The sequence below is a fragment of the Rutidosis leptorrhynchoides genome, chromosome 8, assembly GCF_046630445.1.
Source record: "Rutidosis leptorrhynchoides isolate AG116_Rl617_1_P2 chromosome 8, CSIRO_AGI_Rlap_v1, whole genome shotgun sequence".
NCBI lineage: Eukaryota > Viridiplantae > Streptophyta > Magnoliopsida > Asterales > Asteraceae > Rutidosis > Rutidosis leptorrhynchoides.
Genome location: NC_092340.1, coordinates 183,867,565 through 183,883,691, shown reverse-complemented (window position 1 = coordinate 183,883,691; position 16,127 = coordinate 183,867,565). Strand labels below are relative to the sequence as shown.

General features: G+C 32.5%; 1 non-coding gene across 1 annotated transcript; it reads right to left on the bottom strand.

Moving 5' to 3' along the window:
- Positions 1-15,816: 15,816 nt before the first annotated feature.
- Positions 15,817-15,923, bottom strand: LOC139865254 (small nucleolar RNA R71). Its single transcript, XR_011764774.1, has one exon. It is a non-coding gene; the product is annotated as a small nucleolar RNA R71 (small nucleolar RNA).
- Between the last annotated feature and the right edge of the window lie 204 nt (positions 15,924-16,127).

Sequence of the window (16,127 nt, the reverse complement as noted above, 5' to 3'; positions counted from 1 at the left end):
GTAACCTAAATTTTTCTTGTAATTCAACAGAGAACTTGAATTTCTTCGAAAACGAATCGATTGACTTTTGAACCCAAAACTTTGACTCTTCGAATTCGTTCTTGATTTGGAAAATTGGAAATTCAAGCTTTGCAGGAAGATCATTTAGTAGATTACTAACACATCAACATTTATACATTTCATGATTAAATTCGAATTAAAGCTTTAAAAAAAAATATATACACGAACGGGGTATAGTGGGCGGTTTTGCTATACTTCTGTTATGAAATTCTACTCACAGAAACCATATATAATTGATGTTTGATATCTGATTTTCAACTCGAGTGTTTTTCAACAAAATGAGGAAATCGTGATATATATAGCAGATATTATTCGACATTTTATCACATGTATACAGAAAAAGAAATAAAATAAAAAAAATAAAATAAGAAGTTGATAATGATTGTAATACGTTTATGATTTTTGATCTCTAACCCCTTTTGTTTTTATCTGATTACATTACAGCTAAATTATAAAAATTTTATGGATGAAGTTCAGTAACTAAATGAGTAAAAATAATAATAGGGATAATAATAATAATATCCAATAAATTCTAAAAAAATGATATCCAAAAATAATGATAATGATAGTTTATAAGAATGATCATTTTGAAATAATAACTAGTAATCATATTAATCTTACTAATAAAATTGATAATTTTGCTGATAATCAAATATATCAATTTTCATTTTTTTTATATATAATAATATTATTAATACTGATTTTTAGATATTAATATTTATTTTAATGTAAGCAACACAAATATATCAATTATATTCACTTGTACTTAATAATATTAATTATTCTTTATGTAATATTATATTGTATGATGACATTTTCCGAACAGTCAGTATTTTATACATCATATATCTATTTATATAAATTAACAGTAAATTAATTACTCTAACCGTTATTTTATATTTTAATTCTAATGATTCATTTATATTTTATTATCTTCAATATTTACATTTATATTTGTTTGCAACAATTATTCGTGAATCGTTGAGGGCAGTAAAAAGGGTAGTTAATTATATGAACACAGATTTCAAAGCTTTCAAAACTCAATATTACAGATTTTGCTTATCATGTCGGAAACATATAAAGATTAAGGTTTAAATTTGGTCGGAAATTTCCGGGTCATTACAGTACCTACCCGTTAAAGAAATTTCGTCCCCGAAATTTGATAGAGGTCGTCATAGATAACAATAGGGATGTTTTCATGAAAAATATGAGGTAATAATGGAGTTTTATCATTATTGAGAGATATAGATAAAACGATTCGATCATGTGAAGCGTACGAGTGAAGCTATCACAAAAGAGTGAGATGAATAAAAATGTACTCGTTCTAACCGATGACGTAATTATGATTGATTCGCGGAATTTAAAGAAAATCTTACGTAATAAGATTTGGTTCTTCGGCGATCAGGATCTTCTTTGTTTTAATGCGGAAATCTGTTTCGATTTCTTGTCGGATATTTCACTATAAATCCACCTCCTTCACTTCCTTATTTCCATACCTCACATCTTCTACTCTTTCTCCTTACTTCCTACTTTAAGACATTCATTAATATGCTCCATCCCATTCTGATTCTTGATATACTCTTAATTTTCACATTCTTCATTCTTCTCTTCCATTTACCACCGGAAAAATTTATTTACTTCTACTATTATCTTGGGGTTATAGTGTTCTTAATCTTCCCATGCCTTTACGTGGCAATACGTATTAATATGCATGGTTTGTAGTTTTGAGGTTGTTATTGGGTTTTATATTTTTCCTTATATCTCGATGTTCCTATTTCTGTCTTTTATGATTATCGTCATCTATAGTTAATGCTCTCTTCGATTTGCTGTGATTTATACTCCAATTTCTGGTTTGAAGTCTTCATCCTTTCGTTTCCTCTTCCCGTCCTTGAGTCAAGCGAACAATGGTCCGAAATTTGAAGGTGTGAAATTCAGAATAAACATAGCTAATGCTCTCAGAAAGGAATGGTAATGGCACGATTTTGATTTGTCAAATTACCAGAATATCCAGGAAAATAGAACTATCAAGATGATTTGTTCTTAATATGTTTCGGAATTGGATAGAATGTAAGAGCCGTGTAACATGGCACATGATGATGGTACTGCGAATCATCACATTCCATTAGAAACTCAACATGACTTACTGTAATATAATGAAGTTGATCAAGTTTCATTATATTATACTAATTCATGCATCAGTTCCCAACACTACTTCAAAACATTCATATTTTAAACTCGAAGATCTTAGAAACTAACACAGTTCCTTTTATGTTGTAACGCAGATGTTACGGAGAGATAAATGATCCCAGATAAGAATAGTTGTGAAAATATCTCCAGAAGTATGGAGAATATGTATAACGGAAGATATGAAGATATCTTATAATATCTAAGATAAGATGATGATGAAGAATATCAGCGGGAAGGGTTTAGAATAAGGAGTAGGGTTCTTACTAACGGTTTCAGCAGGTACTGAATCATTTGGATTCTTTGAAGGCAGGTTCAATCCTTGTATTTGTTCTTTGTTTCCTTCACGGTTAGCTCAATCCATTTTTCAGTACCAAATTTTCTATCGAGCGTTCCCAATACTCTATTCTTTTATCATCACTTTTGGCCATTAAGACCAACTACATGCTGTTTTGTCAGCATTCTCAAAGTTAACGGATCTGGTTCATCGGTTATCAAACCGAGGTGGTTTCAGAAGAATTTTGTTTTTAGATGATTATACGCTGATGATAACATAATGGAATATGAAAGGTTCTCCGGTAACGACGGCGAAAGAATAGCGTATATATATCGAGGTTATACTAAGACTGGTCTTACTGAGAAGTCGAAGTTTAATTTGCTGGAGCTGTGACAAAATTGGCTAATTTGGAAAGGGATTGTAAAGTTATTTTGGGTAATAATAACACTAAAGGAATTAACACTGCTACGTTGACTCAGTTTCCGAGAGTTTTTAGGTGCATAACTATATGCAAAAATCTTTTCTTCCGTAGATGAAGTGCGATTAGTTCAATTTCTCGATTGAGGGATTTTCAAAAATCATGAAAGATTTAAACGCAAATTGTAACTGTCGAGGTATAAATGAGATTTAAGATGAAATCAAGTGGCAAACTTGAAGAATTGTTTAGTTTCATATGTTATAATCAATATTTTAATTCATTTTAATTGTCCAAAGTTAGCAGTCCAATAGTCCAGTTGTCCACTAGTCCAATATATTCATATATAATTTAATATATAATATTCGAATTAATTAATACGTATCGTGACCCGTGTACCGGTCTCAGTATTGATCACAACTCAAACAATATATATATTCTGAAATCAACCTCAACCCTGTATAGCCAACTCCAACATTCACATATAGAGTGTCTATGGTTGTTCTGAAATATATATATAGATGGGTCGATATGATAGGTCAAAACCTTGTATACGTGTCCCGTTATTTAAAGTGCGTAAAATAAATAACAGAAATTAAATGACGATAAATTAAATGCGTAAAGTAAATAACAGAAATTAAATAACGATAAATAAAATTGCGATAATTAAATTGCGATAAATAAAATGTAATCAGTTAGCTAGGAACAGTTAGCTGGAACAGTTAGCGTGGAATCTTAACAATATTTCAATTAGTTAATCCGTTTGTTTCTAACAAATTTTATTTTGTCCAATGTTTTCTTCATTATGCCACTTGTTGAATTTTGATAGATCAAAATCCAAATATGAAATTGAATGGAAATAGTTGTTCTGTGATGAACGGATATGTATATCGGTAGTTTAAGTATGATAGTAAATGACCGTTGAATCAAATTTATAGATTGTACAGTGCAACTTATTAATGTGAAATCTAAATATTCCTCGGGTATTACCTACCCGTTAAAATATTTTCACCATTAACAGTTTGTACGAAAGAATTTTTAATTACAATCTTTATGAAAATATACATACATATATATATTTTCTTCAGATGTAATCATGGATTTTATGAGTTAATATGATATTAACTCATCTGATTTACCGTTAGAACAAGAATATATAATCTCTAAAAAATTAGAGATTACATAATCACTATGTCGGACTAAGATAAATGATGTAGAACGTCATGTAGAACGATGATTATACTCGAGGTGTCGAAGCTGGTGACGCAAATGTTGTTCTTGGTGGTACTAGTGCTGTTGGTGCTGAGGCTGGTGATGTTACTGGTGTTGATGATACTGCTAGTGCTTGCAAATTGTGTACCGTGCTCTCTAAAGTTAACACCCGAGCTCAAAGTTCTTTAACTTCTTCTACTAACCCTGGTTGGTTATCAGTGTGAGGTAGAGGTCGGATATCTTCTCTAGTTCCGTTAATGGTAGCCTCAAGATGAAAAATTCTTGCAAAAAGGGTATAAACGGTGTTGCGAACAGGTTCGCCGGTGAGCGGGTCGAGTACTCCGACGTTAGGTGGTAAGTTCGGCTCGTGATATGGAGTACCTTCTTCATTTCTCCATAGGGTAAGTATTTCGCGAACCCATCCCCACTTTCTAAAGAAATCACGGTAGTTGATCGGTTGGTGCGCTCCCGTCACGCTATCTTCGGAGTCAGAAGAACTTGGTCGATTCGTAGAGGCCATCGTACGCAATCACAGAAAAGATTTTTGGTATGAAAAGCTTAGTGACAGCAAATAATAGTTGGATGGTATTCTCAATGCATAATATGCATAGATATATATAGTACCAGGATCCCTTAAATTACGGAGAAATTTACGGAAGATATCAGGCAAAGTTTACCGTAATAGATACGCTAAGATATAAATTTATCCATACACTATATATGCAATAAAGGCAGTAAGGCATGTCTAGACTTAGGAATGATTAGCAGGAAATTTTCCACTAGGAATGATATACAATACTTATAATATGCAGCTAAGGTCGAAGTCCAGACTCGCTAATGCATCCTAACAACTATCAGTTAGACACACTAATGCAAGACCTGGTTCGCTAGGACCAATGCTCTGATACCACCTGTAAAGACCCGTCCTTATCCACCTGGACAAAGTCTTCAACATTTGGTTCCATTGCGATGATCGACTCCAAGTAATGTCTTTAACATGAGCAAATGCACAGCGGAAGTCTTAATTCATACCTGAGAATAAACATGCTTTAAAACGTTAACATAAAGTTGGTGAGATATAGGTTTGATGCTAGCAGCGTTATAACTATGGACCACAAGATTTCATATAATTAAACATAATACACTCGCAAGTGTATGAAAAGTAGTTGAGCACTTGGTAACCATACTTAACATTTTAAATCATCGCAGCATATTCATAAATAGTCGCTACACCGTACCAAGTGTAGTATATAGAAACGAAGTACTGTGCAACCGTTGAAAACTGGTCGTCCAGCCCGGTTGGGGTTGTCAGGCCCGATAGATCTATCAACAGGATTCGCGTTTATGCTCCTCACGTAAATATTAGCTACCAAGTATAAAGAAATATGCCATGGTACAACTCAACATAGAATTTATTTTTGATCACTTGTGTCCATAACGTAAATCATTTATAAAAACAGCGCATGTATTCTCAGCCCAAAAATATTTAAAGTTTAAAAGGGACTATATACTCACCTAATGTATTTTGTAGTAAAAATACATATAACATCATTGATCAAGTATAAGGTTGGCCTCGGATTCACGAACCTATATCATTCATTTATATATTTATTAATATACATAATCGTAATTGAACTTATATATTATTCTTAGTGATGTGATTTATATATATAGTGGATTAATAGGTTTCATTATGTGTATTTTTATTTTATATATAGATATATTAATATAGTTAGTTATTAAATATATATCTTTTATATGCGGATCATTTATTTATGAAATTATTATTAATTTTGATAATACTAAAGTTAAATAAAATAGTGGTATTCTATAATAATATTGATAAAAGTGATAATAATAATAATAATACTTATTATAATTATAATTATAACAGTTTTAATTTTTAATAATAACTATTTTAATAATAACAATTAGAATAATGATAATAACTACATTTAATGATATTACTAGTTAATAATAAAAAAATAAGAGTAAATATAATAATGATAATAACAATAATAATTATAATCATAATTATCATAACATTAATAATAATAATAATAATAATAATAATAATAATAATAATAATAATAATAATAATAATAATAATAATAATAATAAAATAGATAACTACCTTAGGAAAGGGTTTCTAAAAAAATTTGTGCCTCATGCGAGACTCGAACCCCGACCTCTTGATAACCTGATACGCCTTATAACCATTCGATCAAGCTTGTTTTTCTGTATTATATCTGACTTAAATATTTATAAAACCAGTATTCTGATGTTCTTCTTCTTCATCATCGTGAAGATTAACCAGAAATCATCCCACAGCTAATCATAAAACTATTTATGAATCTTTTTTAAATTATTAAACCGTTCGTTTATCTAATTCATGTGTTTGAAAATTAATTAAAACATCAACGAAAAAAAAATAAAAAAAACTGTAACAGAAACTACAACTCGTATGAACCCAATTATTGATTTTCGAAATTAAAGCTGTTTGAGACCACGACTTATACATGAAAATGGTTGCAAATTAAACCTATAAACTTTCTGTAACCTAAATTTTTCTTGTAATTCAACAGAGAACTTGAATTTCTTCGAAAACGAATCGATTGACTTTTGAACCCAAAACTTTGACTCTTCGAATTCGTTCTTGATTTGGAAAATTGGAAATTCAAGCTTTGCAGGAAGATCATTTAGTAGATTACTAACACATCAACATTTATACATTTCATGATTAAATTCGAATTAAAGCTTTAAAAAAAAATATATACACGAACGGGGTATAGTGGGCGGTTTTGCTATACTTCTGTTATGAAATTCTACTCACAGAAACCATATATAATTGATGTTTGATATCTGATTTTCAACTCGAGTGTTTTTCAACAAAATGAGGAAATCGTGATATATATAGCAGATATTATTCGACATTTTATCACATGTATACAGAAAAAGAAATAAAATAAAAAAAATAAAATAAGAAGTTGATAATGATTGTAATACGTTTATGATTTTTGATCTCTAACCCCTTTTGTTTTTATCTGATTACATTACAGCTAAATTATAAAAATTTTATGGATGAAGTTCAGTAACTAAATGAGTAAAAATAATAATAGGGATAATAATAATAATATCCAATAAATTCTAAAAAAATGATATCCAGAAATAATGATAATGATATTTTATAAGAATGATCATTTTGAAATAATAACTAGTAATCATATTAATCTTACTAATAAAATTGATAATTTTGCTGATAATCAAATATATCAATTTTCATTTTTTTTTATATATAATAATATTATTAATACTGATTTTTAGATATTAATATTTATTTTAATGTAAGCAACACAAATATATCAATTATATTCACTTGTACTTAATAATATTAATTATTCTTTATGTAATATTATATTGTATGATGACATTTTCCAAACAGTCAGTATTTTATACATCATATATCTATTTATATAAATTAACAGTAAATTAATTACTCTAACCGTTATTTTACATTTGAGAAAGGTGTTAGAAGTATTGAGGAAGGAAGAATTGTACGCTAAATTTTCAAAGTGTGCATTTTGGTTGGAAGAAGTTCAATTCCTCGGTCACATAGTGAACAAAGAAGGTATTAAGGTGGATCCGGCAAAGATAGAAACTGTTAAAAAGTGGGAAACCCCGAAAACTCCGAAACACATACGCCAGTATTTAGGACTAGCTGGTTACTACAGAAGGTTCATCCAAGACTTTTCCAGAATAGCAAAACCCTTGACTGCATTAACGCATAAATGGAAGAAATTTGAATGGAATGATGAACAAGAGAAAGCGTTTCAGTTATTGAAGAAAAAGCTAACTACGGCACCTATATTGTCATTGCCTGAAGGGAATGATGATTTTGTGATTTATTGTGACGCATCAAAGCAAGGTCTCGGTTGTGTATTAATGCAACGAACGAAGGTGATTGCTTATGCATCTAGACAATTGAAGATTCACGAACAAAATTATATGACGCATGATTTGGAATTAGGCGCGGTTGTTTTTGCATTAAAGACTTGGAGGCACTACTTATATGGGGTCAAAAGTATTATATATACCGACCACAAAAGTCTTCAACATATATTTAATCATAAACAACTGAACATGAGGCAGCGCAAGTGGATTGAATTGTTGAATGATTACGACTTTGAGATTCATTACCACCCGGGGAAGGCGAATGTGGTAGCTGACACTTTGAGTAGAAAGGACAGAGAACCCATTCGAGTAAAAGCTATGAATATAATGATTCACAATAACCTTACTACTCAAATAAAGGAGGCGCAACAAGGAGTTTTAAAAGAGGGAAATTTAAAGGATGAAATACCCAAAGGATCGGAGAAGCATCTTAATATTCGGGAAGACGGAACCCGGTATAGGGCTGAAAGGATTTGGGTACCAAAATTTGGAGATATGAGAGAAATGGGACTTAGAGAAGCTCATAAAACCAGATACTCAAAAATGTACAAGGATCTCAAGAAACATTTTTGGTGGCCGGGTATGAAAGCCGATGTTGCTAAATACGTAGGAGAATGTTTGACGTGTTCTAAGGTCAAAGCTGAGCATCAGAAACCATCAGGTCTACTTCAACAACCCGAAATCCCGGAATGGAAATGGGAAAACATTACCATGGATTTCATCACTAAATTGCCAAGGACTGCAAGTGGTTTTGATACTATTTGGGTAATAGTTGATCGTCTCACCAAATCAGCACATTTCCTGCCAATAAGAGAAGATGACAAGATGGAGAAGTTAGCACGACTGTATTTGAAGGAAGTCGTCTCCAGACATGGAATACCAATCTCTATTATCTCTGATAGGGATGGCAGATTTATTTCAAGATTCTGGCAGACATTACAGCAAGCATTAGGAACTCGTCTAGACATGAGTACTGCCTATCATCCACAAACTGATGGGCAGAGCGAAAGGACGATACAAATACTTGAAGACATGCTACGAGCATGTGTTATTGATTTCGGAAACAGTTGGGATCGACATCTACCGTTAGCAGAATTTTCCTACAACAACAGCTACCATTCAAGCATTGAGATGGCGCCGTTTGAAGCACTTTATGATAGAAAGTGCAGGTCTCCGATTTGTTGGAGTGAAGTGGGGGATAGACAGATTACGGGTCCGGAGATTATACAAGAAACTACCGAGAAGATAATCCAAATTCAACAACAGTTGAAAACCGCCCAAAGTCGACAAAAGAGCTACGCTGACATTAAAAGAAAAGATATAAAATTTGAAATTGGAGAGATGGTCATGCTTAAAGTTGCACCTTGGAAAGGCGTTGTTCGATTTGGTAAACGAGGGAAATTAAATCCAAGGTATATTGGACCATTCAAGATTATTGATCGTGTCGGACCAGTAGCTTACCGACTTGAGTTACCTCAACAACTCGCGGCTGTACATAACACTTTCCACGTCTCGAATTTGAAGAAATGTTTTGCTAAAGAAGATCTCACTATTCCGTTAGATGAAATCCAAATCAACGAAAAACTTCAATTCATCGAAGAACTCGTCGAAATAATGGATCGTGAGGTTAAAAGACTTAAGCAAAACAAGATACCAATTGTTAAGGTTCGATGGAATGCTCGTAGAGGACCCGAGTTCACCTAGGAGCGTGAAGATCAGATGAAGAAGAAATACCCGCATCTATTTCCAGAAGATTCATCAACACCTTCAACAGCTTAAAATTTCGGGACGAAATTTATTTAACGGGTAGGTACTGTAGTGACCTGAACTTTTCCATGTTTATATATATTATTTGAGATTGATATTTACATGATTAAATGTTTCCAACATATTAAGCAATCAAACTTGTTAAGACTTGATTAATTGAAATATGTTTCATATAGACAATTGACCACCCAAGTTGACCGGTGATTCACGAACATTAAAACTTGTAAAAACTATATGATGACATATATATGGATATATATATAGTTAACATGATACTATGATAAGTAAACATATCATTAAGTATATTAACAATGAACTACATATGTAAAAACAAGACTACTAACTTAATGATTTTTAAACGAGACATATATGTAACGATTATCGTTGTAAAGACATTTAATGTATATATATCATATTAAGAGATATTCATACATGATAATATCATGATAATATAATAATTTAAAATCTCATTTGATATTATAAACATTGGGTTAACAACATTTAACAAGATCGTTAACCTAAAGGTTTCAAAACAACACTTACATGTAACGACTAACGATGACTTAACGACTCAGTTAAAATGTATATACATGTAGTGTTTTAATATGTATTTATACACTTTTGAAAGACTTCAATACACTTATCAAAATACTTCTACTTAACAAAAATACTTACAATTACATCCTCGTTCAGTTTCATCAACAATTCTACTCGTATGCACCAGTATTCGTACTCGTACAATACACAGCTTTTAGATGTGTGTACTATTGGTATATATACTCCAATGATCAGCTCTTAGCAGCCCATGTGAGTCACCTAACACATGTGGGAACCATCATTTGGTAACTAGCATGAAATATCTCATAAAATTACAAAAATATGAGTAATCATTCATGACTTATTTACATGAAAACAAAATTACATATCCTTTATATCTAATCCATACACCAACGACCAAAAACACCTACAAACACTTTCATTCTTCATTTTTCTTCATCTAATTGATCTCTCTCAAGTTCTATCTTCAAGTTCTAAGTGTTCTTCATATATTCTACAAGTTCTAGTTACATAAAATCATGAATACTTTCAAGTTTGCTAGCTCACTTCCAATCTTGTAAGGTGATCATCCAACCTCAAGAAATCTTTGTTTCTTATAGTAGGTTATCATTCTAATAAAAGGTAATAATCATATTCAAACTTTGGTTCAATTTCTATAACTATAACAATCTTATTTCAAGTGATGATCTTACTTGAACTTGTTTTCGTGTCATGATTCTGCTTCAAGAACTTCGAGCCATCCAAGGATCCGTTGAAGCTAGATCCATTTTTCTCTTTTCCAGTAGGTTTATCCAAGGAACTTAAGGTAGTAATGATATTCATAACATCATTCGATTCATACATATAAAGCTATCTTATTCGAAGGTTTAAACTTGTAATCACTAGAACATAGTTTAGTTAATTCTAAACTTGTTCGCAAACAAAAGTTAATCCTTCTAACTTGACTTTTAAAATCAACTAAACACATGTTCTATATCTATATGATATGCTAACTTAATGATTTAAAACCTGGAAACACGAAAAACACCGTAAAACCGGATTTACGCCGTCGTAGTAACACCGCGGGCTGTTTTGGGTTAGTTAATTAAAAACTATGATAAACTTTGATTTAAAAGTTGTTATTCTGAGAAAATGATTGTTATTATGAACATGAAACTATATCCAAAAATTATGGTTAAACTCAAAGTGGAAATATGTTTTCTAAAATGGTCATCTAGACGTCGTTCTTTCGACTGAAATGACTACCTTTACAAAAATGACTTGTAACTTATTTTCCCGACTATAAACCTATACTTTTTCTGTTTATATTCATAAAATAGAGTTCAATATGAAACCATAGCAATTTGATTCACTCAAAATGGATTTAAAATGAAGAAGTTATGGGTAAAACAAGATTGGATAATTTTTCTCATTTTAGCTACGTGAAAATTGGTAACAAATCTATTCCAACCATAACTTAATCAACTTGTATTGTATATTATGTAATCTTGAGATACCATAGACATGTATACAATGTTTCGACCTATCATGTCGATACATCTATATATATTTCGGAACAACCATAGACACTCTATATGTGAATGTTGGAGTTAGCTATACAGGGTTGAGGTTGATTCCAAAATATATATAGTTTGAGTTGTGATCAATACTGAGATACATATACACTGGGTCGTGGATTAATTCAAGATAATATTTATCGATTTATTTCTGTACATCTAACTGTGGACAACTAGTTGTAGGTTACTAACGAGGACAGCTGACTTAATAAACTTAAAACATCAAAATATATTAAAAGTGTTGTAAATATATTTTGAACATACTTTGATATATATGTATATATTGTTATAGGTTCGTGAATCAACCAGTGGCCAAGTCTTACTTCCCGACGAAGTAAAAATATGTGAAAGTGAGTTATAGTCCCACTTTTAAAATCTAATATTTTTGGGATGAGAATACATGCAGGTTTTATAAATGATTTACAAAATAAACACAAGTACGTGAAACTACATTCTATGGTTGAATTATCGAAATCGAATATGCCCCTTTTTATTAAGTCTGGTAATCTAAGAATTAGGGAACAGACACCCTAATTGACGCGAATCCTAAAGATAGATCTATTGGGCCTAACAAATCCCATCCAAAGTACCGGATGCTTTAATACTTCGAAATTTATATCATATCCGAAGGGTATCCCGGAATGATGGGGATATTCTTATATATGCATCTTGTTAATGTCGGTTACCAGGTGTTCACCATATGAATGATTTTTATCTCTATGTATGGGATGTGTATTGAAATATGAAATCTTGTGGTCTATTATTATGATTTGATATATATAGGTTAAACCTATAACTCACCAACATTTTTGTTGACGTTTTAAGCATGTTTATTCTCAGGTGATTATTAAGAGCTTCCGCTGTCGCATACTTAAATAAGGACGAGATTTGGAGTCCATGCTTGTATGATATTGTGTAAAAACTGCATTCAAGAAACTTATTTTGTTGTAACATATTTGTATTGTAAACCATTATGTAATGGTCGTGTGTAAACAGGATATTTTAGATTATCATTATTTGATAATCTACGTAAAGCTTTTTAAACCTTTATTGATGAAATAAAGGTTATGGTTTGTTTTAAAATGAATGCAGTCTTTGAAAAACGTCTCATATAGAGGTCAAAACTTCGCAACGAAATCAATTAATATGGAACGTTTTTAATCAATAAGAACGGGACATTTCACTTTTATGTTATCATTAGCTGCATTTTGACTCTTGATGAAAGTTAGGATGCTTTCTTCAAGATTGGACTTCTTCTCGGATTGAGCATTAGGAGACGAATTTGGAATAAAGGGTGCTCTAACAGGAAATAAACCAGGTGGATTTTTATTAGTATTAGGATAAGTGATATCGCTCCATTTATATATGTTTTATTTCACGTTATCAACCTCAATTTGCTCGGTTTTTAACTACCTCGGAGCCTATTTAGTGTGTTATTGAGCTAATTGGTAAATTAAGGGCTAAGGAGTTGATTTGGTGTAAAATTGACCAAATCATGGGCAAAACTGGCTAAGAAAATGACAAGTGCAGGAAACAGCTCTAAAAGCGCCGCTCCTGAAAGCCCAAAAGCGCCGCTCCAGAAGGAAAAGCGGCGCTATTATGCATGATTTATCTCCATTTTTCATCAGTGAGTAGAAGCGCCGTTCTACATGTCAAAAGTGTCGCTCCTGATCAGCCAAAAGCGTCGCTCCTCAATAAAACCATCGCTCCTGATCAACCAAAAGCGTCACTCCTCAACAAAAGCGTCGCCCCTGTTCAGAGCTAAAAGCGGCGTTCCAGAGTCAAAAGCACCGCTCCTCACCAAGCCAAAAGCGCCGCTCCTGAAGTAAAAGCGGCGCTCCAGACGCTGTTTCATCCCAGATTTTCAGCACTATAAAAGGAACGAGGTTAGGTCATTTTTCATATGCATCTTTGGGAACAGCTGCTTAAGGTCCGAATTTCACATACAAAACCCTAATTTCATCATCCATTGGTGTTTAAGGGTGGATTCAAGGAAGCTAGCTCAAGATTCATCATTGTTTAGCTTAGATCTTCATCTTCTTTACATTTTGGGTTGTAATCTTCACTTTACTTTTCATATTTTGCATTGATGACTTGTAATAACTTGAAGATGATGTTGATTTACATTTCTATGCTTATTATTAGTTTAATTTTAGCTATGATTGGCTAAATCTCTAGTGTTTTCTTATCTATGAATCTCTAATGCTAATGTTTGCCCCAAATTAATTGATTATTGTTGTTTGAATGAATTATATGATCATGTGTTGTTGAGTTAGCTAAAGATCCATTGCTATGAGTTTGTTTTAGGCTTGACTTTGATTACATATGTTGTGTAGCTCTCTTAGTGATTTGAGAAGTGAATCAATATGTGCTTCAACACCTTAGGTGATCTAGACAACTAGCTTAGGAATTGTAAGTGATTGTGTTCTTGATCTAGGTTGGTTTTCAATTGGCCTCTAGTCAACATAGTAATGCCGATTATCTTAAATGATTTCGATAGTTGGGGGTTTTAAGTGATTTCAACCTAAGCTCAATCTCAATGACCAAATCATGCTTTACTCGATCTTAAGATATAAAGCTTATGTGAATTCGTAGAGTATCATTTGATTTAAGGTTTAGTAGTGATACTAAATATTTATAGTTCAGCAACTAATGAGATAGCAATATAGGAAAAATGAGGCAAGCCAAGCATAGAGAGGATTAGATAAGTGAACACGTCTTAGTTAATTTATTTTAAGTCTTAATACTTCACTACTTGTTTCTTGTTACTAGTTTAATTGATAAATTTAGGTTTGTTTAATTGTGCAAGTTTTAGTTGTTAGTTAATATCAATCGAGACCCCCCCCTCCCCCAATCAAACAAACCCTAGGACAATTGATAGTTCCAAATATCCGACTTACACCTGTCTCTTGGGATGAACTTGATAAGAATACTTACATTAAAGTGCTATAATAACCGGGTTCTAAGTGCTCGTTAGTTGTGCGTGCTTGATTGTAGCGTTTGAATCAAATATAAATTTAGAGGGTAAAAGATGTATATCGCACGAACGCATCACACTTTCCTGGCGCCGCTGCCAGGGATGCGGTTAGCTTAGTTGGTTATTTGGTTTAAACTTTTAATTGTTCGATCCTTTCTTAGGGGTTCACCCTTACGGAAGTTACTTTTCGCATTTTATATTATTATTTTCGTTTGGAAAACCGCTTATGTTTGTGTTGTGATTGAAGGATATGTACCTTTGGTGTATGAAAACAAGGTCTCACAAGGATCAAGAATTCACACATCCATTTTCCGATCCGGAAAGATACGTGCACGTGGTTTATAATCGTAGGGAAGAAAGGGTATTAAGAAAGAATTTCGAAGCTTTGCCATTTTGTTTAGAAGAGATAAATCCAAACGGTAATCCGATTCACGATGAAGAGGGCAATCCTAATGGTCCTCCGGTTAATCAAGAATTATTGAATGATCCAAACGACACACCAATGTGGAACGCTAGATTGGTTGCACCAACAATGATAGCACCGACTATTACAAAACCACCAATTGAAGCAGATAATTGGAAGATCGAGGGTAACTTTTTCACGTTGATCAAGGATAAATACTTTCATGGGTTGATGGATGAGAATCCGTTCAAACATATTCAACACTTTAATGATCTTTGTGATATTTACAAAACCAAAAACGTCATCGATGACAATTTTAAGCTAAGGGCATTCCCCTTCACACTTCAAGGAGACGTAAAAGCTTGGATGCGAAGTTTACCATCCGATTCCATAAGGTCTTTTCAAGAATTAACAAATGATTTTATCAATCATTTCTTTCCACCGTCAAAAGTAGAGGGGCTTAGAATGGAGATTAATGGGTTCATACAACGGGGTGATGAGAGTTTGTATGATGCATGGGTTCGATTCAAGAAGCTACTAAGAGCTTACCCACCGCATAGTTTGACGAAAAAGAAATATATCAACACATTCCATTGGGGTTGTAATACTTTTACAAAGCAATATCTTGATTGTTCATCCGGTGGGGTATTTATGTACAAATCACCAAATGCGGTCGAAATTATGTTAGAAAATATCTCGGTCAACACGTATGAATGGGCACCTTCACCGTGGGATTTGACAAGGAAAAGTGTAGCACAAGTCGAGAG